Below are 26,470 nucleotides of genomic sequence, written 5' to 3' on the forward strand. Positions count from 1 at the left end.
CCATTTACATCTCACTAATTTCTCTAAGCAACCCGGTCCTCCCCAGTACCCCTCCCCCTGTGGGTTAGGGCCCCTTTCTTGGAGCCCCACAGCAGCTTGTTGTCTTCCCTCTGTCACTGCACCTTGCAAACCCTTTGGGAACTGTCAGACTCCCGCAGCAGACAGTGGCTCTGCTAAGGGCACAACTGTGTCTGTTTCACCTCGGTGCTCCTGGCACCCAACCTAGTGCCAGGTATGCAGCAGACAGCCAATAGATGTTCATGGAAGAAGTGACTGAAGGCAGGACAGAAAGAAGGAAAGAAAGAGGCTGGGAGGAAGAAAACCTATCTCCATTACCCACTTCCTTCCTTCCTCTCCCTCCCTCTCTTTCTTTCTGAGATCAGTGCTGAGAATTGAATTAATCATAGTCCTTGGTTCATGACACACTTTCATCATTAACCCATGCATGGCCCTTATGTATTTACATATGTGTTCATAATATTAAATATGTAAGCACATGGTATCCAGCCCAAGGCACCTGCATCTCCCATGTGCTACTATCCTAGCCCATCTTTATGCCTCCTTGTCACATAAAACTACTCTTCTGATTGTTAAGACTTTTCATTTTCTTAGATTATTTCTTTCAAATATCTATACAGTTAACCCTTGAACAAATCCAGGGGTTAGGGGTGCCAATCTCCTCACAGTTTAAAATCTTTATATAACTTCAGAGTTGGCCCTCTGTGTCTGAGGTTCTACATTCAGAGGTTCAACCAACCACAGATCTCATAGAACATATTTGTTGAAAACCATTCACACATAAGTGGACTTGTATGGATCAATCCCAGGGGTCAACTGGGTGTGTGTGTTGTGTGTGTGTCGTGTGTGTGTGTGTGTATGTGAGTGAGTGTTCATTTGCTCAGTTGTGTTTGACTCATTGCAACCCCATGGGCTGTAGCTTGCCAGACTTCTCTGTCTGTGGAATTTTCCAGGCAAGAATACTGGAGCGGCTTGCCATTGCCTACTCCAGGAGGTCTTCCCGACCCAGGGATGGAAAGTGAGTCTCTAGCATCTCCTAAACTGGCAAGTGGATTCTTTACCAACATGCCACCTGGAAAGCCCAGTTTGTGTATATACATATATTTGTATCGTAGTGGTGGTGGTTCAGTTGCTAAGTCATGTCCGACCCTTGTGACCCCATGGACTGTAGCCCACCAGGCTCCTCTGTCCATAGAATTCTCCAGGCAAGAATACTGGAGTCGGTTGCCACCTCCTTCTCCAGGAGATCTTTCTGACCCAGGAATTGAACCCAGGTCTCTTGCATTGCAGGCAGATTTTTTACTGACTGAGCTATGTGAACTTCCTGATGTTCAAGCTGATTTTAGAAAAGGCGGAGGAACCAGAGATCAAATTGTCAACATCCACTGGATCATGGAAAAAGCAAGAGAGTTCCAGAAAAACACCTATTTCTGCTTTATTGACTATGCCAAAGCCTTTGACTGTGTGGATCACAATAAACTGTGGAAAATTCTGAAAGAGATGAGAATACCAGACCACCTGATCTGCCTCTTGAGAAATCTGCATGCAGGTCAGGAAGCAACAGTTAGAACTGGACATGGAACAACAGACTGGTTCCAAATAGGAAAAGGAGTACGTCAAGGCTGTATATTGTCACCCTGCTTATTTAACTTCTATGCAGAGTACATCATGAGACACGCTGGACTGGAAGAAGCACAAGCTGGAATCAAGATTGCCGGGAGAAATAGCAATAACCTCAGATATGCAGATGACACCACCCTTATGGCAGAAAGTGAAGAGGAACTAAAGAGCCTCTTGATGAAAGTGAAAGAGGAGAGTGAAAAAGTTGGCCTAAAGCTCAACATTCAGAAAATGAAGATCATGGCATCTGGTCCCATCACTTCATGGGAAATAGTTGGGGAAACAGTGGAAACAGTGTCAGACTTTGTTTTTTGGGGGCTCCAAAATCACTGCAGATGGTGATTGCAGCCATGAAATTAAAAGACGCTTACTCCTTGGAAGGAAAGTTATGACCAACCTAGATAGCATATTCAAAAGCAGAAACATTACTTTGCCAACAAAGGTTCGTCTAGTGAAGGCTATGGTTTTTCCTGTGGTCATGTATGGATGTGAGAGTTGGACTGTGAAGAAGGCTGAGCACCAAAGAATTGATGCTTTTGAACTGTGGTGTTGGAGAAGACTCTTGAGAGTCCCTCGGACTGCAAGGAGATCCAACCAGTCCATTCTGAAGCAGATCAGCCCTGGGATTTCTTTGGAAGGAATGATGCAAAAGCTGAAACTCCAGTACTTTGGCCACCTCATGTGAAGAATTGACTCATTGGAAAAGACTCTGATGCTGGGAGGGATTGGCGGCAGGAGGAGAAGGGGACGACAGAGGATGAGATGGCTGGATGGCATCACTGACTCAATGGACGTGAGTCTGAGTGAACTCCGGGAGTTGGTGATGAACAGGGAGGCCTAGTGTGCTGCGATTCATGGGGTCACAAAGAGTTGGACACGACTGAGCAACTGAACTGAACTGAACTGAACTACAATGGAAGCCCTTGCTTAAACATTATTTAGTTTTACTTGTTTTTTGACTGTTATCAAAAGACGCTATACTGTATGTAGTTTTCTAGGACTTGCTTTTTGAACACAACAAGATTCATCCATAATGATATGCATGCAACTGTAGCTCATTCATTTTCTTGGCTATGGTAGCTTATTGTGTGAATAAACACAATGTTAAAAAATTATTCATGACACTTGTTGAGGATGGTAAGGAAGACTCTTTGGTGGGGGTTGGGGGGGGTGGGAGGGCGGTGATGTGTGGACTACAGTGGGGTTTCATAGCCAAGGAGGGACATCAGGCTCAACTTGAGTACAGCAAGGACAAATAGGGATTTATAGCCAAGGAGCAAGGGGGAGGGTGGGGTCGGTGGATGGAAAATTGCTGGAAGCAAACACAGAGGTAAGATGGATTCTTGCTAGACTGACTCAACAGGGTCCTTGTTGAAGGCAGATCAGCCTGAGGGATGAGATCTTTGATTAGATACTGAGGGTGATCAGATACAAAAGTGTGGGAGGGTTTTGCTAAACTGATTTAGTAAGATTCTTACTCAAGCTCTACAGGGATGGAGAGGGAAGCCAAAGACCAGGTCTGGATGACCATAGGAGACATTCAAGTTTGGTCAAAAGAAAGCATCTTTGCCAGCAATTTATTTTTTCATGGTCCTTTCAAGGGGTGTTGATGTTGAGTCTAGTCTGGGGGCTATTAGGAACAGTGCTGTTATGAACATTCCCAAACCGTTTCCCTCCTGCATCCATGCTAATGTTTTCTTGGGCCTGTTCATAGGAGTGGACTTGTTGATGCACTGTCAAGCAGGGGCCAGCCCATCCAAAGAAGTTCTAAAAACTGTTTCAGTCCTCCACATCAAATGTCATCAGGGAGATGCAAATCAAAGCAATGAGATGCCACTACAGCTCTATTAAAATGGGCAAAATCCAGAACACTGATGACACCAGTACTGGCCAGGATCCGGAGCAACAGGCACTCTCACACACTGCTGGGGGGAACGCAAAATGGTAGAGCTACACCTGAAGACACTTTGGTTCTTTCTTATAAAACGAAAGCACTCTTACTATCATTCATTCATTCATTTCGGTGGCTCAGTTGTGTCTGACTCTTTGAGACCCCATGGACTGCAGCACGCCAGGCCTCCCTGTCCATCACCAACTCCCAGAGTTTACTCAAACTCATGTCCATTGAGTCGGTGATGCCATCCAACCATCTCATCCTCTGTTGTCCTCTTCTCCTCCTGCCCTCAATCTTTCCCAGCATCAGGGTCTTTTCAAATGAGTCAGTTCTTTGCATCAGGTGGCCAAAGTACTGGAGTTTCAGCTTCAGCATCTGTCCTTCTAATGAATATTCAGGACTGATTTTCTTTAGGATGGACTGGTTGGATCTCCTTGCACTCCAAGGGACTCTCAAGAGTCTTCTCCAACACTACAATTCAAAAGCATCCATTCTTCGGAGCTCTGCTTTCTTTATAGTTCAACTCTCACATCCATACATGACTACTGGAAAAACCATAGCCTTGACTAGTTGGACCATTGTTGGCAAAGTAATGTCTCTGCTTTTCAATATGCTGTCTAGGTTGGTCATAACTTTCCTTCCAAGGTGCAAGCGTCTTTTAATTTCATGGCTGTGATTTTGGAGCCCAAAATAAAGTCTGTCACTGTTTCCACTGTTTCCCCATCTATTTGCCATGAAGTGATGGGCCCAGATGCCATGATCTTAGTTTTCTGAATTTTTAGCTTCAAGCCAACTTTTTCACTCTCCTCTTTAACTTTCATCAAGAGGCTCTTTAGTTCTTCTTCACTTTCTGCCATACTTTAACTATATAGTTCAGCAATCACCCTCCTTGGTATTTACCCAGAGGAACTGAAGTTTTCACACAAAAACTTGCACATGGATGTTTATAACAGCTTTATTCATAATTGCCAAAACGTGGAAGCGACCAAGATGTCTTTTGTAGGTGAATGGATAAACAAACCGTGGTACATTCATACAATGGAATGTTAATCAGTCATGTCCGACTCTTTCACCCCATGGACTGTAGCCCGCAAAGCTCCTCTGTCCATGGAATTCTCCAGGCAAGAATACTGGAGTGGGTTGCCATTTCCTTGTCCAGGGAATTTTCCAACCCAGAGATCGAACCTGGGTCTCCTGCATTGCAGGAAGATTCTTTATTGTCTGAACCACCAGGGAAGTCATATTATTTAGTACTAAGAAGAAACAAATTCTCAAGGCATAAAAAGACATGGAGGAAACTCAAATCTGTATTTCTTACAAAGTGAAAGAAGCCAGTCTGAAAAGGCTACGTATAGTATGATTTCAACTATATGACAGTCTGAAAAAGGTATGAGTATGGAGACAGTACAAAGATCGCTGTTAGCCAGTGGTTAGGAGGGAGGGATAAATAGGTGGAGCACAGATTTTTAGAGCAGTGAAACCACTCTGTGTGATGCTATCATGGTAGATAAAGGTCATTAGGCATTTGTCAAAACCCACAGCATGTACACCAAAAGTGACCATAAGACAAACTACAGACTTTGGGTGCTAATGATATGTCAGTGTAAGTTCATCATTGTAACAAATGTACCACTCTGGTGGGGAATGCTGATAATGGGGGAGGCTTTGCAAGTGTTACAGCAGGAAGTGTATGAGAAATCTCTGTACCTTCCACTCAGTTCCTCTGTGTCCCTGAAACTACTCTAAAAATACAGTCTGTTTTTTTTAACTGTTTCAGTCCAGCCACAAAACATGGAGGGTCAAATGCACCGAAAATAATTTGCACCATTTACAGGTTACCACAATGATTGACCTAGGGATCCCCAACACTATTCCCTTGGACTCATTTGCATACAAATGATTTGCATACTGACATTGTTGCAGATCTCAGGTTATCCCATTTCCCTTCTCCTTGCTGTTTACCTCCTAGATAAGCAGAGCTACTGGTGTCCAGAGGACTGAGCACCCCAGGACTCTGGGATACGCCATAGTTAATTTGTAGCAAGAAAGTAGACAGATGTGACTCAGTGACAGACACCCAAATTCATCCAGTAAACGCTGAAGTTGGTGCAGGATAAGATATTAAGGACACACACAGGCATGCATATGCACACCTACGCCCAGAGTCCTGGACCCTGGTACACTGGGATAAGGTGGCAGACAGAGGACAGATCACAGCAGGGTCACACCACAGGGTTTTAGCCTTTTAATCAGTTTCTGTAATCCTCATGTTTATATAAAATGGTAGAGATACTGTCTACCCCATAGAGTTGTAAGGATTAAAGGAGGTGCTGTCTATAAGGGCTTGGCGAATGTTTGTTCTTCATATTGTGACCATGCATGAGTTACCAAATGCCTGGAAAATGGAACTAATAAGTGTACCCTTATTCAGGGGACTTCCCAGGTGGTCCAGTGGTTAAGATTTTGCCTTGCAGGTGAAAAGACAGCCTTCAGAATGGGAGAAAATAATAGCAAATGAAGCAACTGACAAACAACTGATCTCAAAAATATACAAGCAACTCCTACAGCTCAATTCCAGAAAAATAAATGACCCAATCAGAAAATGGGCCGAAGAACTAAATAGACATTTCTCCAAAGAAGACATACAGATGGCTAACAAACACATGAAAAGATGCTCAACATCACTTATTATCAGAGAAATGCAAATCAAAACCACTATGAGGTACCATTTCACGCCAGTCAGAATGGCTGCAATCCAAAAGTCTACAAGCAATAAATGCTGGAGAGGGTGTGGAGATAAGGGAACCCTCTTACACTGTTGGTGAGAATGCAAACTAGTACAGCCACTATGGAGAACAGTGTGGAGATTCCTTAAAAAACTGGAAATAGAACTGCCTTATGATCCAGTAATCCCACTGCTGGGCATACACACTGAGGAAACCAGAAGGGAAAGAGACACGTGTACCCCAATGTTCATCGCAGCACTGTTTATAATAGCCAGGACATGGAAGCAACCTAGATGTCCATCAGCAGATGAATGGATAAGAAAGCTGTGGTACATATATACAATGGAGTATTACTCAGCCATTAAAAAGAATACATTTGAATCAGTTCTAATGAGGTGGATGAAACTGGAGCCTATTATACAGAGTGACCAACCTAGATAGCATATTCAGAAGCAGAGACATTACTTTGCCAACAAAGGTTCGTCTAGTCAAGTCCATGGTTTTTCCTGTGGTCATGTATGGATGTGAGAGTTGGACTGTGAAGAAGGCTGAGTGCCGAAGAATTGATGCTTTTGAACTGTGGTGTTGGAGAAGACTCTTGAGAGTCCCTTGGACTGCAAGGAGATCCAACCAGTCCATTCTGAAGCAGATCAGCCCTGGGATTTCTTTGGAAGGAATGATGCGAAAGCTGAAACTCCAATACTTTGGCCACCTCATGCGAAGTGTTGACTCATTGGAAAAGACTCTGATGCTGGGAGGGATTGGGGGCAGGAGGAGAAGAGGACAACAGAGGATGAGATGGCTGGATGGCATCACTGACTTGATGGATGTGAGTCTGAGTGAACTCCGGGAGTTGGTGATGAACAGGGAGGCCTGGCGTGCTGTGATTCATGGGGTCGCAAAGAGTCGGACACGACTGAGCGACTGATCTGATCTGATCTGATACAGAGTGAAGTAAGCCAGAAAGAAAAACACCAATACAGTATACTAACACATATACATGGAATTTAGAAAGATGGTAACAATAACCCTGTATACGAGACAGCAAAAGAGACACTGCTTTATAGAACAGTCTTTTGGACTTGGTGGGAGAGGGCGAGGGTGGGATGATTTGGGAGAATGGCATTGCAACATGTATAATATCATATATGAAACGAATTGCCAGTCCAGGTTCGATGCACTATACTGGATGCTTGGGGCTGGTGCACTGGGACGACCCAGAAGAATGGTACAGGGAGGGAGGAGGGAGGAGGGTTCAGGATGGGGAACACATGTATACCTGTGGCAGATTCATTTTGATGTATGGCAGAACCAATACAATATTGTAAAGTTAAAAAATAAAATAAAATAATAAAAAAATAAATTAAAAAAAAAAAAAGATTTTGCCTTGCAATGCAGGGGGTGTGGGTTCGATCCCTGCTTGGGGAGTTAAGATCCCACATGACTGTAGCCAAAAAACCAAAACATAAAGCAGAAGCAATATTGTAACAAGTTCAAGAAGGACTTTTTTTTAAAGTACCTTTCTTTAGTGGCATTTCTCACATTGAAATACTGAGCAGTTGAATCACCTCTCCAAGCCTGAGAAGTTCCCCTCCACATGAATTCAAGCAACTCTGCTTCCTACAGATGAACAAAAAGCCCAGTGCCCGTCAGACTTCCTTGGTGGTCCAGTGGCCACCAAGGCACTGCCACTGCCACTGCAGAGGACACAGGTTCCATCCCTGGTCGGGGAACTAAGATTGCACATGCCAGGCTGCGTGGCAAAAAAAATGCCCAGTTCCCAGTCATAGCTCTCAAATTTCTTGCAAGTGCTCGTTGCATTTTATTTTTGGTAAAATCAAGCAAATAAAACCCCTTCATGTCCTAGCCTCCCTCGCCCTGGATGCGGCTGTGATCTGGATTCTGCCAGACAAACATACCAGTCAGATTCAGAAGTTCGCTCCTCTAGAACATTCTCTAGGCCTATGGAATCCCCTCTGGCAGGTACTTCTGGGGAGCTCTTTTCTGGAATCGGAGTGAGAGTGCCAGCTTCCTCATCTCATTTGTGGCAGACACTCCCTTACCAGACCCATTCTGTCGACAGAATTATTTTCCTGAAAGTTCCATCCAGAGCCTAGTTTTCAACAATCCCAATGATTCTATTTATTCTGCTTCACTAAGTCCCCACCTGCATGAAATAGGTGGAGTGGATTCTACCGTTGGCATCTAAGAACTCCTTCTGTTACCTTCCGTTTTCCAGTCTTCCTGACAGCTTGGCTAATCACACCCTTCCTCCTGGGTTTTCAAAGCTGGAACCAGCTATTCCAAAAAAAGCAAAGATGGTGGAGAATTCATTTGGATGGAAGCATTGGCAGCAGCAACATCCAGCCCCCAAGGACGCCATCAGCTATGGTACCCACTCCTACATCCAATGATCAGTGCTGTCAGTGGCAGCTCAGTAGACTGGGTTTGGAGTGTGATTCCAGCTGTATTTCTGAGCCCTGCATTTGTTGCTGATTTTGTTGTTCCTGCCTTTTTTAATGGTATTTTTCTTTTTCCTGGATCTTGCTCTCTAGCCTTCCAAGTCATTTTGTGATTTCCCAATTTTCTTTCTTCTTAAATCTAGTCATAGAGTGAATTACACTGATTGGGTTTTGAATGTGGAACTAGCTTTGCATTCCTGGGATAAATCCCACCTGGCTGTGATATATTGTCCTTTTACTACATGGTTGGATTTCCATTAGTGTCTATATTCATGAGGATACTGTCTGTGCTTTTCTTTTCTTGTAATATTTTTGTCTTGCTTTGACACCAAACGAAGACTGGATTTCAAGAATAAGTTAACAAATTGCACTAAAAAGGAAAGAGAAAAAGAAAGAAAAGAATGAGTTAACAACATTCTTCTTTCTTCTAAGAAAAAAGAAATATAGAAATGATAGTATTTCTTCTTCAATGTTTTGTGGAATTCACCAGTGAAATAATCCGGCCCTGGAGTTTTCTTTACGGGGAGAGTTTTAAACAGAAATTCAATTATTTTGAAATAGATACAGAACTATTGTGTTTCTTTTTGAATGAACTATAGTAGTTTATAAGACATTTGTCATGTCAGGTAATTGTTGACTATATTGGCATTGAGTTCATAATTTTTCCTTATTGTCTTTTTACTACATGAGAATTTCTGTAGTGATGTCAGCTTTCTTGTTTCTGATACTGGTATTTTGGGCCTTTTCTTTCTTATTTTGCTTGTTCAGTTTGGCTAGCAGTTTATCAATTATATTGATGGTCTCAAATATCAACTTTTGTTTTCATTTATTTTCTCTATGCTTTTTTTTGGCTCTCTTTCCTTTCTTGTGCTTACTTTTGGCATCCATTTGCTCTTTCCCTTAAGGTGCAAAGCTGAGATCATTTATTTTAGACCATTTTTCTAGTCTAATATAGGCCTTTAGTGCCATACATTGTTTTCTAAATACTGCATCTCACAAATTTTGCAACATAGTATTTCTATTTACATTCAGCTCAAAAAACATTGTAATTTTTTTTCTTTTTGACACATAGCTTACTTAGAATTTAGTTATTTTGTTTCCAAATATTTGAAGATTTTCCAGACATCATTCCGGTGTTGGTTCCTAACATTTCTATGTGGTCATTCTTCTTATAACTTGAATAGTTTTAAATTTACTGAAATTTATTTTATGGTTCAGAATACAGTTGAGCTTTATAAATATTTATAAATGTTTTGAGTGCCCTTGAAAAGAATGTGTATTCTGCTACTATCGCATGAACTGCTCTGGAAATACCAATGATATCAGGTTAGCCGTGTTATTCAAGTCTTCTATATTCTTACTTATTTTCTGTCCATCTGTTCTGTCAATCATTAAGAGAGGGTATAGAAGTATACTTGTGAATCTGTCTGCGCCTTCTTACATTTCTCTCTCTTTTTGTTTCATGTATTTTGAAGCCTGGTTTTAGGTGCATATACTTTTGGGGTGTTATGTTCCTTTATGAACCGACTCTCTTTGTGCCTGCTAATACTCACTGCTCTGAAATCTCTTTTGTTTGCTATTGTTAAATATGCTTTCACTTCTTTTTAAAATTAGTGCTAGCATAATATATCTTTTCTATCCTTTTACTTTTAACCTGTATGGGTCTTATAGTACAGGTCTGATGGTGGTGAGTTCTTAAAGCTTTTGTCTATTTGAAAAAACCTTGTTTATCCTCACTTTTGAAAGCTTTCTTCTTAGTAAGGAATTTTAGGTTGATGGATTTTTTGCTTTTCTTCCATTGCTTTAAAGATGCTGCTGCATAGTCTTTTATATTAAATTGTTTTTGACCCCCCAAAAAAAACAACCCCAAAAAACTGCTGTTATCCTCTTTGTTCCTCTGTATGTAATATGTTCCCTCCTTTTCCCTGGCTACTTTCAATTATTTTTCTTTATCAGTGGTTTTAATCAATTCAATTATGATGTGCCTTGGTGTAGTTTTCTTTATGTGTCTTATGTTTGAGTTTCTTTAAACTTTTTAGATTTGTGTGTTTAGAGTTTTCTTCATATTGAGAAACATGGGGGCTCTTATTTCTTCAAATATTTTTCTGCCCATTTCCTTCAAGGACCCCTACTCCACCTGCACAGGCTGCCTGAAATTGCCTCACAGCTCGCTGTTATTCCATTTAGATTTTTCATCTGTTTTTTCTCTGTGCTTCATTTTCAACTGCCTCTATGTCTTCAGTTTCACTAACTTTTCCTTCTACTATGTTTAATCTGCAGTTAATCCCACCCAGTGTATTTTCATCTCGTACATTGTAGATTTCTTTCTAGAAATTCAGCCTGGATGTGGACACAGTTGGGGAAAGGGATGGTAGGACGAATTGAGAGAGTAACATTGACACGTATACACTTATTGTTGTTGTTCAGTCACCAAGTCATGTCCACTCTTTGTGACCCTGTGGACTGCAGCATGCCAGGCCTCCTTGTCCCTCACCATCTCCCTGACCTTGTCCAAGTTCATGTTCATTGAATCAGTGATGCCATCCAACCATCTCATCCTCTGTTGCCCTCTTCTCCTTCTGCCTTCAATCTTTCCCAGCACCAGGATCCCACATTGGGAAAACAATGAGTCAGCTCTTCACATCAGGTGGTCAAAGTATCAGAGCTTCAGCTTCAGCATTAGTCCTTCCAATGAGGATTCAGGGTTGATTTCCTTTAAGATTGACTGGCTTGATCTCCTTGCTGTCCCAGGGATTCTCAAGAGTCTTCTCCAGTACCACAGTTCAAAAGCATTAGTTCTTCAGTGCTCTGCCATCTTTATGGTCCAGCTCTCACATCTGTACATGACTACTGAAAAGACCATAGCCTTGACTATATGGACCTTTGTCAGCAAAGTGATGACTCTGTTTTTGGATACACTAAGTTTTTCATAGCTTTCCTTCTAAGAAGCAATTGTCTTCTCATTTTAGGGCTGTGGTCATCATCCAGGTTGATTTTAGAGCCCAAGAAGAGGAAATCTACTGCTTCCACCCTTTCCCCTTCTCTTTGCCATTAAGTGATGTGACCAGATGCCATGATTTTAGTTTTCTTAATATTGAGTTTTATCTGTCTTTTTCACTCTCCTCTTCCACCCTCGTCAAGAGGCCTCTTTTCTCTCTGCCATTATAGTGGTATCATGTGTAAAATAGATAGCTACATGTGAAATAGATAGCTACATGTGTAAAATAGATACACTACATCTGCCTCTTGTGAAACCTATATGCAGATCAGGAAGCAACAGCTAGAACTGGACATAGAACAACAGACTGGTTCCAAATAGGAAAAGGAGTATGTCAAGGCTGTAAATTGTCACCCTGCTTATTTAACTTATATGCAGAGTACATCATGAGAAACGCTGGGCTGGAAGAAGCACAAGCTGGAATCAAGATTGCCGGGAGAAATATCAACAACCTCAGATATGCAGATGACACCACCCTTATGGCAGAAGTGAAGAGGAACTAAAGAGCCTCTTGATGAAAGTGAAAGAGGAGAGTGAAAAAGTTGGCTTAAAGCTCAACATTCAGAAAACAAAGATCATGGCATCCGGTCCCATCACTTCATGGGAAATAGATGGGGAAACAGTGTCAGACTTTATTTTTTTGGGGCTCCAAAATCACGGCAGATGGAGATTGCAGCAATGAAATTAAAAGACACTTACTCCTTGGAAGGAAAGTTATGACCAACCTAGATAGTATATTGAAAAGCAGAGATATTACTTTGCCAAAAAAGGTCCATATAGTCAAGGCTATGGTTTTTCCATTCATCATGTATGGATGTGAGAGTTGGACTGTAAAGAAAGCTGAGTGCCAAAGAATTGATGCTTTTGAATTGTGGTGTTGGAGAAGACTCTTGAGAGTCCCTTGGACTGCAAAGAGATCCAACCAGTCCATCCTAAAGGAGATCAGTCCTGGGTGTTCATTGGAAGGACTGATGCTGAAGCTGAAACTCCAATACTTTGGCCACCTCATGCGAAGAGTTGACTCATTGGAAAAGACCCTGATTCTGGGAGGGATTGGGGGCATGAGGAGGAGGGGATGACAGAGGATGAGATGGCTGGAGGGCATCACCAACTTGATGGACATGAGTTTGAGTAAACTCTGGGAGTTGGTGATGGACAGGGAGGCCTGGTGTGCTGTGATTCATAGGGTCGTAAAGAGTCGGACACGACTGAGTGGCTGAACTGAGCTGAACTGAACCATGTGTAAAATAGCTAGCTAGAGGAAAGCTGCTATCTAGCACAGGGAGCTCAACTCAGTGTTCTGTGTTGACCTAGTGAGGTGGGATGGGGGTGGGGTGGGAGAGAGGTTCAAGAGAGAAGGAATAGGTATACATGTAGCTGCTTCACTTTGTTGTATAGTAGAAACTAACGCAACATTGTAAAGCAATTATACTGCAATAAAAAAGAGAAATTCAACCTGGACCTTTTTTATATCTCCCATGTCTTTATTTAACATATTCAATCCTTCCTCTAGAATCTTGAACATATGGAATACAGTAATACTTTTCAAAATGTCCTTATCTACTACTTCTGTTATCTGGGTCATTTCTGGGTTAGTTTCAGTGGATCGATTTTTCTCCTTCCTTTGGGTTATGGGATTGTAGGTACCTGCTTCTTGGCATGCCTGGTAATTTTTTCCCACTGTGGAGCAAGACCCTTTTTGTATTTTGCCTGATGTCCACTCTGGCTGGTGGTGCGAGGTGTTATTTCTAGTCTTAGGTGAGCTCCAGGGATTGCTCCCTCTAGTTCCGTTGGTATTACTTCCCACGCCTTAGAGAGTTTCCTCTTCTGCGTGCTCTGACCTGTGCTCAACTGCATCTTTGAGGGGCACCTTTTGAAAATCTCCCTGGTTCTCTCTCTGTGTAGCTTTCTCCTTCCCAGTATGCTTCCCTGAAAATTTTAGTTGCCTTGGCCTTCTTGCTCTCAGCTCCATATTCCCAAACCAAGGAGATCACTAAGCTCTGCCAGCCTTCCCCTTTTTTTCCACCATGACCTGGAAGCCTCCATATCTCAGAGATTACTCTCCTTCACTGCCCATCATCTAATATCTTAAAAACCATAGTTTTATATATTTCATATCCTTTTTAGTTCTTTCGGGTATGAGAGCACATCCAGCCTCTGTTGTTCCCTCTTGGCTGGAAGCAGAAGTCTTCCTCTTGTACTTCTTTTGTACACAGTGAGAGTAATTTTCTGATGTTTACAATAGAAAACACTGGATAAAACACTACCTTGCGTGATTAATGTGAAGATTAAATGAGAGAACACACATGTATGCTCAGGATAGTGTCAGCACTGAACAAGTGTTCAGTTAATGTTGATGTACTTGTCAGCATTTGCTGTGTCAACAAACAACCTCCACACCTCAGCGGCTTACAATAACAAACACATCTAGCTCACGGGTGTTCTGGTCTACTGGTCTTTATCTGTCATGACTCGGCTGTGCTTAGCTCCCCTTGAGCACCAAGCTTTCTTATTCTGGGATGCAGACTGACAGTAGCATCATCTAAGAAGACAAGAACATGAGACCAAATAAATCATGAGATGCATTTAATGTTTCTGCTCTGATGTGGTGCCTGTTGCATCCTCTCACATTCGATTGACTATCCTAAAGTCAATGGAATACCACTATACTATACTCCATCCTCGGAGAGTTCTGGCAAAGAAGAGAGGTATGATTCTCTTACAGAAGAGGGAGCTGATGGTGATGGTGGTGGAAGTCGCTCAGTCATGTCTGACTGTTTGTGACCCCATGGACTGTAGCCCTCCAGGCTCCTCTGTCCATCGAACAGTTTTCTCCTCCCCCAAACTCCAAGAGCCTTTATTTCAGGGCCTTCCACTTGACAATGACTTACAGGCGGTTTTGCAACAGGTCTTCAGTTTAACTTCTATTTATCTACCATATGGTTTGAAGACAAAGGAGCTCAGATTTTCTAAGGGCCTACCTTGTGCCAGGTCCCTTTCATGGAGCAGCTATTCTAAACCTTGTGATGGCCTCACCAGGTTGCTCTGTTTCACAGGTGAGGAAATAAACATACAGAGAAGTTAAGTGACTGTTCAAGGTCACAAAGCTAATAAGTGGCAGAGTTGGGGTTTGAACTCAAGTCTGTGTGTGCTTTGGGTTATAATTATTTATTTTTGTTTCATAATAATTATTTTGGGCCCTTAGTGGGATTTTTTGTTCCTGGAAAGCAAGGACTGCATCTTGTGCTTCTTTGGTTCATCCATAAAGATCAATACAGAGACTGAACACTGTTTAGGTGCTTAAAAACATTACTAAATGTATTTATAAAGAGAGAAGCAGGACTCCCCTGGTGGTTCATAGTGGTAAAGAACCTGCCTGCCAATGCTGAAGACATGGTTGGATCCCTAATCCGGGAAGATCCCACACGCCTTGGAGCAACTAAGCCTGTGTGTCCCACCTACTAAGCTTGTGCTCTAGAGCCCACAAGCCACAACTATTGAAGCCCATGCTTATAACCTGTGCTCCAAATCAAGAGGAGCCACCATAGTGAGAAGCCCACACACCACACCTAGGGAGTAGCCCCAACTCGCCGCAGCTACAGCAAGTCCTGTGCAGCAACAAAGACCCAGCCCAGACAAAAAGAAATCAATTAAAAAAACAAATTTTTTTAAAGGGCAAAGCTAATGACTCAGTGCTCCTTGAGTCCTGAAAAACATACCAGGTGTGGTTCAGGAGATAGTATTTCTCCTTTCTGCTCTCATCCCTTGGTGGTCTAATCCTCATTGCTGGCTGAGGGCATTGTGGGGATGAGAGGATATGATAAATAAGGCTTTGTCAGGGCACAGAAGGAAATCCACAAAGCTGTGGAGGTAGAGGGAAAACACATTTACTGTGTGTCTCTGTGCTGGGTTTTACCATTTATTATCTCATCAAAGGCACATAATATCTTATGGGGTCAGATTTCTTAACCCCATTTAACAGCCAAGTGAAAAGAGAAAGTGAAAGTCTCTCAGTCATGTCTGACTCTTTGCAACCCTATGTACTATACAGTCCACGGAATTCTCCAGGCCAGAATACTGGAGTGGGTAGCCTTTCCCTTCTCCAGGGGATCTTCCCAACCCAGGGATCTAACCCAGGTTTCCCACGTTGCAGGCAGATTCTTTACCAGCTAAGTATCAGACAATAATAAATAATTTGGAATCTCAATACAGGTCTGACTGACCTCAAAGCTCTGATGGTTGCCTCTACACCCCACTACTGACATGGATAGCACCCCCTCCGTTGAGAGAAAGCCAGGTCAAGCCATCACTGAGGCTGGCTGGCCTTGAGCACATGGGGATTGAATAACTGAGAATATATTCCACCCACACAACCAAAAATTAACCGCTTCACACTACCTGATCCATTGCCACTGGAGACTTTTTATCAGCTATTACCTGTGTGGTAGTCAAGCAGTTCATCTTTTTCATTGAACCATCTCATTATGTTCTTGACATAGTCTCTCATTCTCTCTGAAAATAAAATGGTTTAAGATGAAAACTGCAATTACAGTGCCATCTATTAAAAGGACCTGGGATTCCTGCAGTGTTTAAAAGAATATGTAATTGCTGATTAAAGAAAACCATGCTATTGGTCCAAATGATTGATTAAAAGCAAATTTGGAGGAATTTTCTGTGCACCATCATGGACAGGCTCACACCCTTTCTCCTGGAGCCAAAGTGATCTGTGCGAGGCTCAGAGAGGTTAATAACTTGTCCAAGGTCACACAGCTAGCGTTCTTCTGACATAGGAGGATACACATTTGAAATGTATTATCCAGGGACCTGACACAGTCTAGAGTATGTAAGATTCTTGAAGGGTTCAGATGATTTCATGGGAAATGGTGGGCTTCCCTGGTTCCTATATTTATCATCTTGTCCCTGGACTTTGGCAATTTATTTATTCATTTTTAAATATTCATTTATTTGGATGTGCCAGGTCTCAGTTGTGGCACATGGGATCCTTGATCTTTGTAGCAGCATTCAGGATCTGTAGCTGTGGCATGTGGACTCTTAACTGTGGCATGTGAGATCTAGTTCCCCAACCAGGGCCTGAACCCAAGGCCCTGCATTGGTAGCACAGAGTCTTAGCCACTGGATCACCAGGAAGGTCCCTTAGCAGTTTAGGCTCCTCTCACTCACCGCACTCCCTTCCCACAATGTTCTCCAAATAACACCTTGAGAGACTGTGGCAATCATTATTGGTTGCCCACCAAAAAGGCTCCCCCATCCTTTTGGCATTACCAGAATGATAGTTTTGTAACAATATATCCAGTATATTGTTATATACTGTAACAATATATCCAGTAACAATATATCCAGTTTGATAGGTTTCAGCTTCTCCTTGCAACTACACACATAAATAAATAAGTCTTGTGTTTTACTTCAGAGAAGGCAATGGCACCTCACACCAGTACTCTTGCCTGGAAAACCCCATGGATGGAGGAGCCTGGTAAGCTGCAGTCCACGGGGGTCGCTAAGAGTCTGACGCGACTGAGCGTCTTCACTTTCACTTTTCACTTTCATGCATTGGAGAAGGAAATGGCAACCCACTCCAGTGTTCTTGCCTGGAGAATCCCAGGGACAGCGGAGCCTGGTGGGCTGCCGTCTCTGGGGTCGCACAGAGTCAGACAGGACTGAAGCGACTTAGCAGCAGCAACAATCTTTTACTTAGTAGATTTGGTTTGCTGTAAGTGTATGAGTACAAGGATTCTGAAACTATTTTCTATGGTTTTAGATCTGAACAAATAAATGAATATACTAATGTTGGGAATCAGAGTTCTCACTATGGAAGAACCAAACCTGAAATGCAGTAAAGCAAGCAAAGCCCCACAGAGTTTTATGGGAATTAGAGACTGGAGCATGACCCTTTGGGCTTCCCTGGTGGCTCAGGTGGTGAAGAATCTGTCTATAAAGCAGGACACCCGGGTTCCTATTCTGGGTGGGGAAGATCCCCAGAGAAGGGAATGGCAACCCACTCCAGTACTCTTGCTTGAAGAACTTCATGGACAGAGGAGCCTGGTGGGCTACAGTCTATGGGATCACAGAGAGTTGGACACGACTGAGTGACTAACACTTTCACGTCACTGTATTTCTAGCTTTGCCCAGTGAAAGGGCCTTGAAGTGTCGACATAATTGGCAATGAGCACACTCCAGCACACAGTTTTCGTTTCTGAAAAGTATTCTTGGATTTCCTGATGATTCAGTGTTTAAAGACTCTGTGCTTCCAAGGCAGGGGGTGCAGGTTCAATCCTTGGTCTGGAAACTAAGCTCCCACAGGCCATGCGGCATCTCTCATTAAAGGTAATTTTTTAAAAATAAATAAAAATTTAAAAATAAAGAGCATTCTTTGTTTAAAAAAAAAAAAAAACACCAGGGGTCCTTGAAGAAATGGCTGATTCAAGGACTGGGGCAGGGAAAGTACAAGGTGAGTCTGCAACATGGACTGTGACAGAAAATAAGAAATATTAATAATAGGAATAGATCAAAAGTACAAGGAGACACCCAAAGGCAGTAAGCATCCAAATGTATGACAGTTATGGGTTGTAACCAACAGAATATATTAATAATAAGAATCTGTAAGTTCATCCAAGTCTGTACATATATGCACTAGGGGCAGCTCTCCCCTGCTGTAGAAAAATGCAGAAGAAATGACGGTTTTAGAAAACCACTGTTTTGCTACCATCCTAGTATAGTAAAAGAGCTGGGCAAAAATTATCAAGGGATGCTGAAACATGTGGTTGAAAGTCTAATGAGGAGCAAGATATTTACAGTCTCAACAAATCTCTCCACCAAGTAATTATTAATTAGAAAAGGAAAAATAGGAACTTGGCAAGCACCCTTTTAATAAAATAATCAAAGTTAACACCACCAATAATGGGACAAATCAACCTTGCTGCCTCCTTATATTTTGCACTTCTGTGGTGTTCTGGCCCAAAGTACTTAACCTAAAACTAATAATGAGGAAATATCCAGACAAACCTAGATTGAGCGGTATCCTACAAAACAATCGGCATGACTCTTAAAAATGTCAAAGTTATAAAAGAAAAAGAAAGGGTAAGGAAATATCCCAGATTAGAAGAAGCTAAAGAGACCTGACAACTTAATGTAACATACAACCTTGGATTGGATCCTGGACCAGAAAAAGGTTTGTTATAAATTATAATATTTGGACAATTATCATACAGATTATAGATTAGATACTAGTAGTTTTTAGCATTAAAATTCCTGCTGTTCTGTGGGTCCATCAAAGAATTTTTTGTTTGGGACTTCCCTGGTGGTCCAGGGGTGAAGACTCTGCATTTCACTGCAGAGGGAGCACAGGAAAACTGCTCCTGGTCAGGGAACTAAGATCCTGCGTGCTGCTCAGTGCAGCTAAAAAAAAAAAAAGACTATTTTGTTTTTAGCAATTATTAATACATAGGAAAGTATTCAAGGATAAAGGAGCGTGATGTATGCAACTTACTCTCAACTAGTTCAGAAAGAAAAATTATGACACAAACATGGCAAAATACCAAAAACTGGTGAATTGTGGTACAATAGAGATGGCCACACCCTTATTGCTACTCTTCTGATTGGGTTGCTTGTTGTTTAGTCACTCAGTCGTATCTGGCTCATTGTGACCCTGTGGACTGTAGCCCACCCTCGGAGCTCCTCTGTCCATGAAATTCTCCAGGCAAGAACACTGGAGTGGGTTGCCATTTCCTTCTCAAGGGGATCTTCGTGACCCAGGGATCAAACCCACCTCTCCTACTTTGCAGGCAGATTCTTTACTACTGAACCACTGGGGAGACAGACAAATTCCTATCTTTAAATCTGAGCTGGTCTTAGTCAGTTGTTAGACCACCAGGCTGGTGGGAAGCGACTCTGGGACTTCCTTGACTATGTTATGAGAAGCTTTGCCCTTTTAGTCTGGGCCTCTTGGAAAGCTCTCTCCAGGGCCCTTGAGCTGCTATAAGATATCTAGCGGCTCCCTGAGACCGTCGCACTAGAGAGGCCATGCATAGGTGCTCCTGTTGACACTCCCCACTCAGCTCAGCCTTGCTGCTCTCCCCACCAAGGTGCCAGACTTGTGAGTGAAGCTCTCTTGGATTCTCTAGATCATTCCGTCCACCAGCTAAATAGCATTCCATGACCTCTGTCAACACCGCATGGAACAGAAATCACCCAGCTGAGCTCTGCCCAAATTCTTGACACAGAAAATCATGATACCTCCTATAATGGTTGCTGTTTTAAGCCACTAAGTTTGGCAGCAGTTTTCTTTTGTTTTGTTTTTAAACACAAAAACAGATAACTAGCACTAGGGAGAGTGACTTTTTTTTAAGAGGGCATTCTTTGTATTGTTCTCACAGCTTTTCTGTATGTTTGATATTATTTTTAAATTAAAAAAAATTTAGGGCCATCAGTTCACGGTTAAGATGGGTGTGTATTTTTGCTTAAACCAGAAGCTCTTTTTTTCTCAGCAGGAAAATCATTTAGCAATTCCTTAAATCTATGCCAACTTCTAGACCCAAATTGAACTTTTCGAGTGAAACCTGGTGAGTCAAGACCACAAAGGGGTTTGTTGAACTTTGATGCTGAATGTGGAAACCAAAACTCACAAAGTGGAAACACACCTGTTACATGTCTCACTTCTATGCTCCATCACCGTGGATCCAACAGCCTCTTCTCCTTCTCCACCAGATATGTCAACAACACTTCAACTCATCATGTCCTAATCCTAACTCACAGTCTCAGCAACCTAAGCCCCAACCCTCACTGAAATAAAAAAACAATAAATACGTAAATCCCTAGTCCTCCTTTAGTGTTTGCTATGTCAGAGAGTGGCTGCTCCATTCCTTTCCAAAATCAGAACCAGAATCTGAGACTCATCCTTGTTGCCGCCCTTGCCTTATTCTCCATCTTCAGCTGCACTGGTTTTGCCTCTTGATATTTCTCCCATTTATCCTTTTCAAGCCAGGTCACCATCACCTTTCACCTTCTAACCACTCTCCCTGGATTTAATCTTGCCCTCTTGAGAGTCCAATCTTCAGTTTCCTGGGCAGCAGCCACATTTAGAATACAAATCAGATTATATCACTTTCCTGCTTAAAAACCATTCAACGCTTCCTTTTGTTCTTGGACTTCCTGCAGGAAGCCATAAAGGAAAAGTTTAAATTTAACTAGGAAAATGTATAAAAGAGGCTAAAAAAGAACACACATAAATGATCATAAAGCAGGCTAAAAACAAAGAATAAATTGGAGGGAAATATTCGCAACATGATGTGAGTAACAAAGAGCTATAGTCCTCATTATATAAAAGACCTAACAAATCGACACAGAAAGGATCAAATTCCAATAGCAAAATGGACCTGGAACACAACAATTTAGCTCACAGTAAAGAGGAAAATGGCATAGAAATACACAGAAAAGATGCTCAACTGCACTCATCATTAAATAAATATGAAACTAAAGAACAAAAATGTTACATTATCAGGTTGACATAGATTCATAATTTTGAAAACACAAAATGTTGGGTTTCCCTGGGAGCACAGTGGAATGTGCCAATGCAGGAGACATGGATTCAATCCCTGGTCTGGGGAGATCCAACATGCCAGCAAACAATGAAGCCTGTGCACCCCAGCTATTGAGCCTGTGCTCTAGGGACCAGGAACAGCAACTAACGAAGCCCACACACTCTAGAGCCTGGGCTCCACAACAAGAGAAGTCATCATAATGAGAAGCCTGCTCCCTGCAACTGGAGAGTAGTCTGCATGTGGCAACAAAGACCCAGCACAGCCAAAAACAGTACCCAAATTTACAAAAAGAAAGAAAACACAAAATGTTGATGAAGGCATAGTGCTCAGTTGAGTCTGACTCTGTGGCCACATGGACTGTACCCCACCAGGCTCTTCTGTCCATGGGATTTCCCAGGCAAGAATACTAGAGTGGGTTGCCATGCCCTTCCCCAGGGGACCTTCATGACCCAGAAATTGAACCCAGGACTCCTGCATTGCAGGCAGATTCTTTATCGTTGAAACTCCTTGGGAAGCCTGATGAAGGTATAAAGATTCAGACAACTCTACACAGTTTGTATAATCTTTCATGAAAAGATGGGTTGAATAAAGGACAGAAATGGTAGGGACCTAACAGAAGCAGAAGATATTAAGAAGAGGTGGCAAGAATACACAGAAGAAATGTACAAAAAAGATCTTCAAAAAAAAAAAAAAAAGATCTTCATGACCCAGATAATCACGATGGTGTGATCACTCACCTAGAGCCAGACATCCTGGAATGTGAAGTCAGGTGGGCCTTAGAAAGCATCACTATGAACAAAGCTAGTGGAGGTGATGGAATTCCAGTTGAGTTATTTCAAATCCTGAAAGATGACACTGTGAAAGTGCCACACTCAATATGCCAGCAAATTTGAAAACCTCAGCAGTGGCCACTGTTTTCATCCCAATCCCAAAGAAAAGGTCAGTTTTCATTCCAATCCCAAAGAAAGGCAATGCAAAGAATGCTCAAACTACCGCACAATTGTACTCATCTGACACACTAGTAAAGTAATGCTTAAAATTCTCCAAGCCAGGCTTCAGCAATATGTGAACCGTGAACTTCCTGATGTTCAAGCTGGTTTTAGAAAAAGCAGAGGAACCAGAGATCAAATTGCCAACATCTGCTGGATCATGTAAAAAGCAAGAGAGTTCCAGAAAAACATCTGCTGCTGCTGCTGTGTCACTTCGTCATGTCCGACTCTGTGCAACCCCACAGACGGCAGCCCACCGGGCTGCTCCGTCCCTGGGATTCTCCAGGCAAGAATATTGGAGTGGGTTGCCATTTCCTTCTCCAGTGCATTCATGCAATAAAGTTCTGCTTTATTGACTATGCCAAAGCCTTTGACTGTGTGGATCACAATAAACTGTGGAAAATTCTGAAAGAGATGGGAATACCAGACCACCTGACCTGCCTCTTAAGAAATCTGTATGCAGGTCAGGAAGCAACAGTTAGAACTGGACATGGAACAACAGACTGGTTCCAAATAGGAGAAGGAGTACGTCAAGGCTGTATATTGTCACCCTGCTTATTTAACTTATATGCAGAGTACATCATGAGAAACGCTGGACTGGAAGAAGCACAAGCTGGAATCAAGATTGCCGGGAGAAATATCAACAACCTCAGATATGCAGATGACACCACCCTTATGGCAGAAGTGAAGAGGAACTAAAGAGCCTCTTGATGAAAGTGAAAGCGGAGAGTGAAAAAGTTGGCTTAAAGCTCAACATTCAGAAAACAAAGATCATGGCATCCGGTCCCATCACTTCATGGCAGATAGATGGGGAAACAGTGGAAACAGTGGCTGACTTTATTTTTCGGGCTCCAAAATCACTGCAGATGGAGATTGCAGCAATGAAATTAAAAGACGCTTACTCCTTGGGAGGAAAGTTATGACCAACCTAGAAAGTGAAGTCGCTTAGTCGTGCCGGACTCTTTGTGACCCCATAGATAGTAGCCTGCACCAAGCTCTTCTGTCCATGGGATTTTCAAGGCAAGAGTACTGGAGTGGGTTGCCACTTCCTTCTCCAGGGAATTTTCCCAACCCAGGGATCGAATCCAGGTCTCTCACATTGTAGACAGACAGTTTACCGTCTGAACCTAGATAACATATTAAAAATCAGAGACATTACTTTGCCAACAAAGGTTTGTCTAGTCAAGGCTATGGTTTTTCCAGTAGGCATGTATGGATGTAAGAGTTGGACTATAAAGAAAGCTGAGTGCCGAAGAATTGATGCTTTTGAACTGTGGTTTTGGAGAAGACTCTTGAGAGTCCCTTGGACTGCAAGGAGATCCAACCAGTCCATCCTAAAGGAGATCAGTCCTTTAGGTGGGTGTTCATTGGAAAGACTGATGTTGAGGCTGAAACTCCAATACTTTGGCCACCTGATGGGAAGAGCTGACTCATTTGAAAAGACCCTGATGCTGGGAATGATTGAGGGAAGGAGGAGAAGGGGATAACAGAGGATGAGATGGTTGGATGGCATCATCAACTCGATGTATGTGGGTTTGGGTAGACTCTGGGAGTTGGTGATGGACAGGGAGGTCTGGTGTGCTGTGGTTCATGGGGTTGCAAAGAGTCAGACACGACTGAGTGACTGAACTGAACTGAAGTAATCCTTATGATGAGTTGTTTAATTTATGATAAGCTGTTTAATTTATAATAGCCTATTTCTCAATAGTCATTATACATAGTTGTGAATTCTTGCAAAATAAGCAAAATATATAACCTACAAATTGTTTTCAAATATAATGAACTCTGTATGAATAATAGCATTACAAGTAATACATTGTAGAGATATTTAATTAAATATTTATTGATCTCAAATTTGCAGTTTCCCTGTGTCAGGAAGCTAATCTATACTGTTCAGTGCTCAGACATTTTCCTAGGCCCCTGATGCTAAGCTATGTCTATAGAACATTTTAATGGTAAAAGGGCCCTGGACAAATATATCCAGAGGACAATTAGATAATGCCTTTCAAAATTATAAATGTGCACACTTTTCACCAAGAAATTCTTCAGAAGTGAATTTATCCTATACATATACTCACACACGTGCCCTAATATGTCTTTATAAGAGTGTTTCTGGCTGCAGTGTTTCTAACAGTGAAAAACAGTAAAAGCTTAAAATATCCATCAATCAGAGATTGAGTAAATGCATAATGTCACATCCATGCATTGGGGTACCGTGCAGCCCCTGGAAAAAACCTATGTGTGTCCAACTGTGCTGACATGGAGAAGTCTCTACATGTGTTGTCCAGTGGAACAAATGAAAGTGTGAAATACTGTGAGTAAAACCCCATCTGCCTTCCCCTCATATACCCATTGTTTCTTAGAAATATCTATACAGTATATTAGACGTATGTTTGTGAAATTGTTCTAGAAGCATATGTGAGAAACCTTGACAATGGTCATCTCTATGGCCTGGGGCGGGGACAGGGAGAGTACACCGAGGTTTTGACTATAACTCATGAGTCATTTTCTTAATGACTTAACAAAAGGGTAAAAGGGGTAAAAGAGGGAGGAGAAGGAAAAAACAAATTCCTGAACTGGACCACAACAGGTTTCCCGAGCTGGGGATCCGGCAGAGGAACTGAGAACACCCAGGGACTCTGATTTTGAAGGCCAGTGGATTTGATTTAAGAACTTCCACAGGACTGAGGAAACTTGGAGGGCACAACAAACCTTGTGTATACCAGGACCTAGGAGAAAGGACAGTGTCCTCACAGCAAACTGAGCCAGACTTGCCTGTGAGTGAGAGTCCCTGGTGGAGGAGTGGGTTGACAGTGGCCTGCCTCAGGGTCAGGGGCACTGACCGCAGCAATGCTGGGAGGTGCAGCATGCTGGCATAAGTCCTTTTCGAAGAGGTCACCATTACCCCTACCATAGTTTGGCCTCAGGCCAAGCTACAGTGAGGAAACACAGCATCACTCATCAGCAGAAAATTGGGTTAAATATTTACTTAGTGTGGCCTTGCCCACCAGAGCAAAACCCAGATTCCCCCACAGCAAGTCCCTCCCATCAGGAAGCTTCCATAAGCCTCTTATACTCATCCATCAGAGGACAGACAAAATGAGGACTATAATCAGAGAAAACTAACCAAACTGATGACATGCGTCACAGCCTTGTCTAACAATGAAACTATGAGGCATGCCCTGTAGGACCATCCAAGACAGACGGGTCATGGTGGAGAGTTCTGACAAAATGTGGTCCACTGAAGAAGGGAATGGCAAACCATTTCAGCATTCTTGCCTCAAGAACCCCATGAACAGTATGAAAAAGCAAAAAGATATGACACTGGAAGATGAACTCCCCAAGTTAGTAGGTGCCCAATATGCTACTGGAGAAGAGCAGGGAAATAGCTCCAGAAAGAATGAAAAGGCTGAACCAAAGCAAAAACTATGCTCAGTTGTGGATGTTTATAGAGGTGAAAGTAAGGTCCAAGGCTGTAAGAACAGTATTGCACAGGAACCTGGGAAGTTAGGTCCATGAATAACAGTAATTGGAACAGGTCAGACAAGAGCTGGCAAGAGTGAGCATTGATATTTTAGGAATCAGTGAACTAAATGGATGGGAAAGGGTGAATTTAATTCAGATGACCATTATATCTACTACTGAGGGCAAGAATCCCTTAGAAGAGATGGAGCAGCCCTCATGGTCAACAAAAGAGTCTGAAATGCAGTACATAGGTGCATTCTCAAAAAGGACAGAATGATCTTGTTCATTTTCATGGCAAACCATTCCATATCATAGTGACCCAAGTCTATGCTCAAACCACTAACGCTGAAGAAGCTGAAGTTGGAACGGTTCTATGAAGACTTACAAGACCTTCTAGAACTAACACCCAAAAAAGATGTCTTTTTCATCATAGGGGACTGGAATGCAAAGTAGGATGTCAAGAAATACCTGGAGTAACAGGCAAGTTTGGCCTTGGAGTGCAAAATGAAGCAGGGTAAAAGCTAACAGAGTGCTCCCAAGAGAACACACTGGTCATAGAAAACACCCTCTTCCAACAGTACAAGAGACGACTCTACTCATGGACATCACCAGATGGTGAGCACCGAAATCAGATTGATTGTATTCTTCGCAACTGAAGATGGAGAAGCTCTATACAGTTAGCCAAAACAAGACTAGGAGCTGACTGTGACTCAGATCGCGAACTTCTTACTGCAAAACTCAGAC

Source organism: Bos indicus x Bos taurus, chromosome 1 (assembly GCF_003369695.1).
Source record: "Bos indicus x Bos taurus breed Angus x Brahman F1 hybrid chromosome 1, Bos_hybrid_MaternalHap_v2.0, whole genome shotgun sequence".
Classification (NCBI taxonomy): Eukaryota; Metazoa; Chordata; class Mammalia; order Artiodactyla; family Bovidae; genus Bos; species Bos indicus x Bos taurus.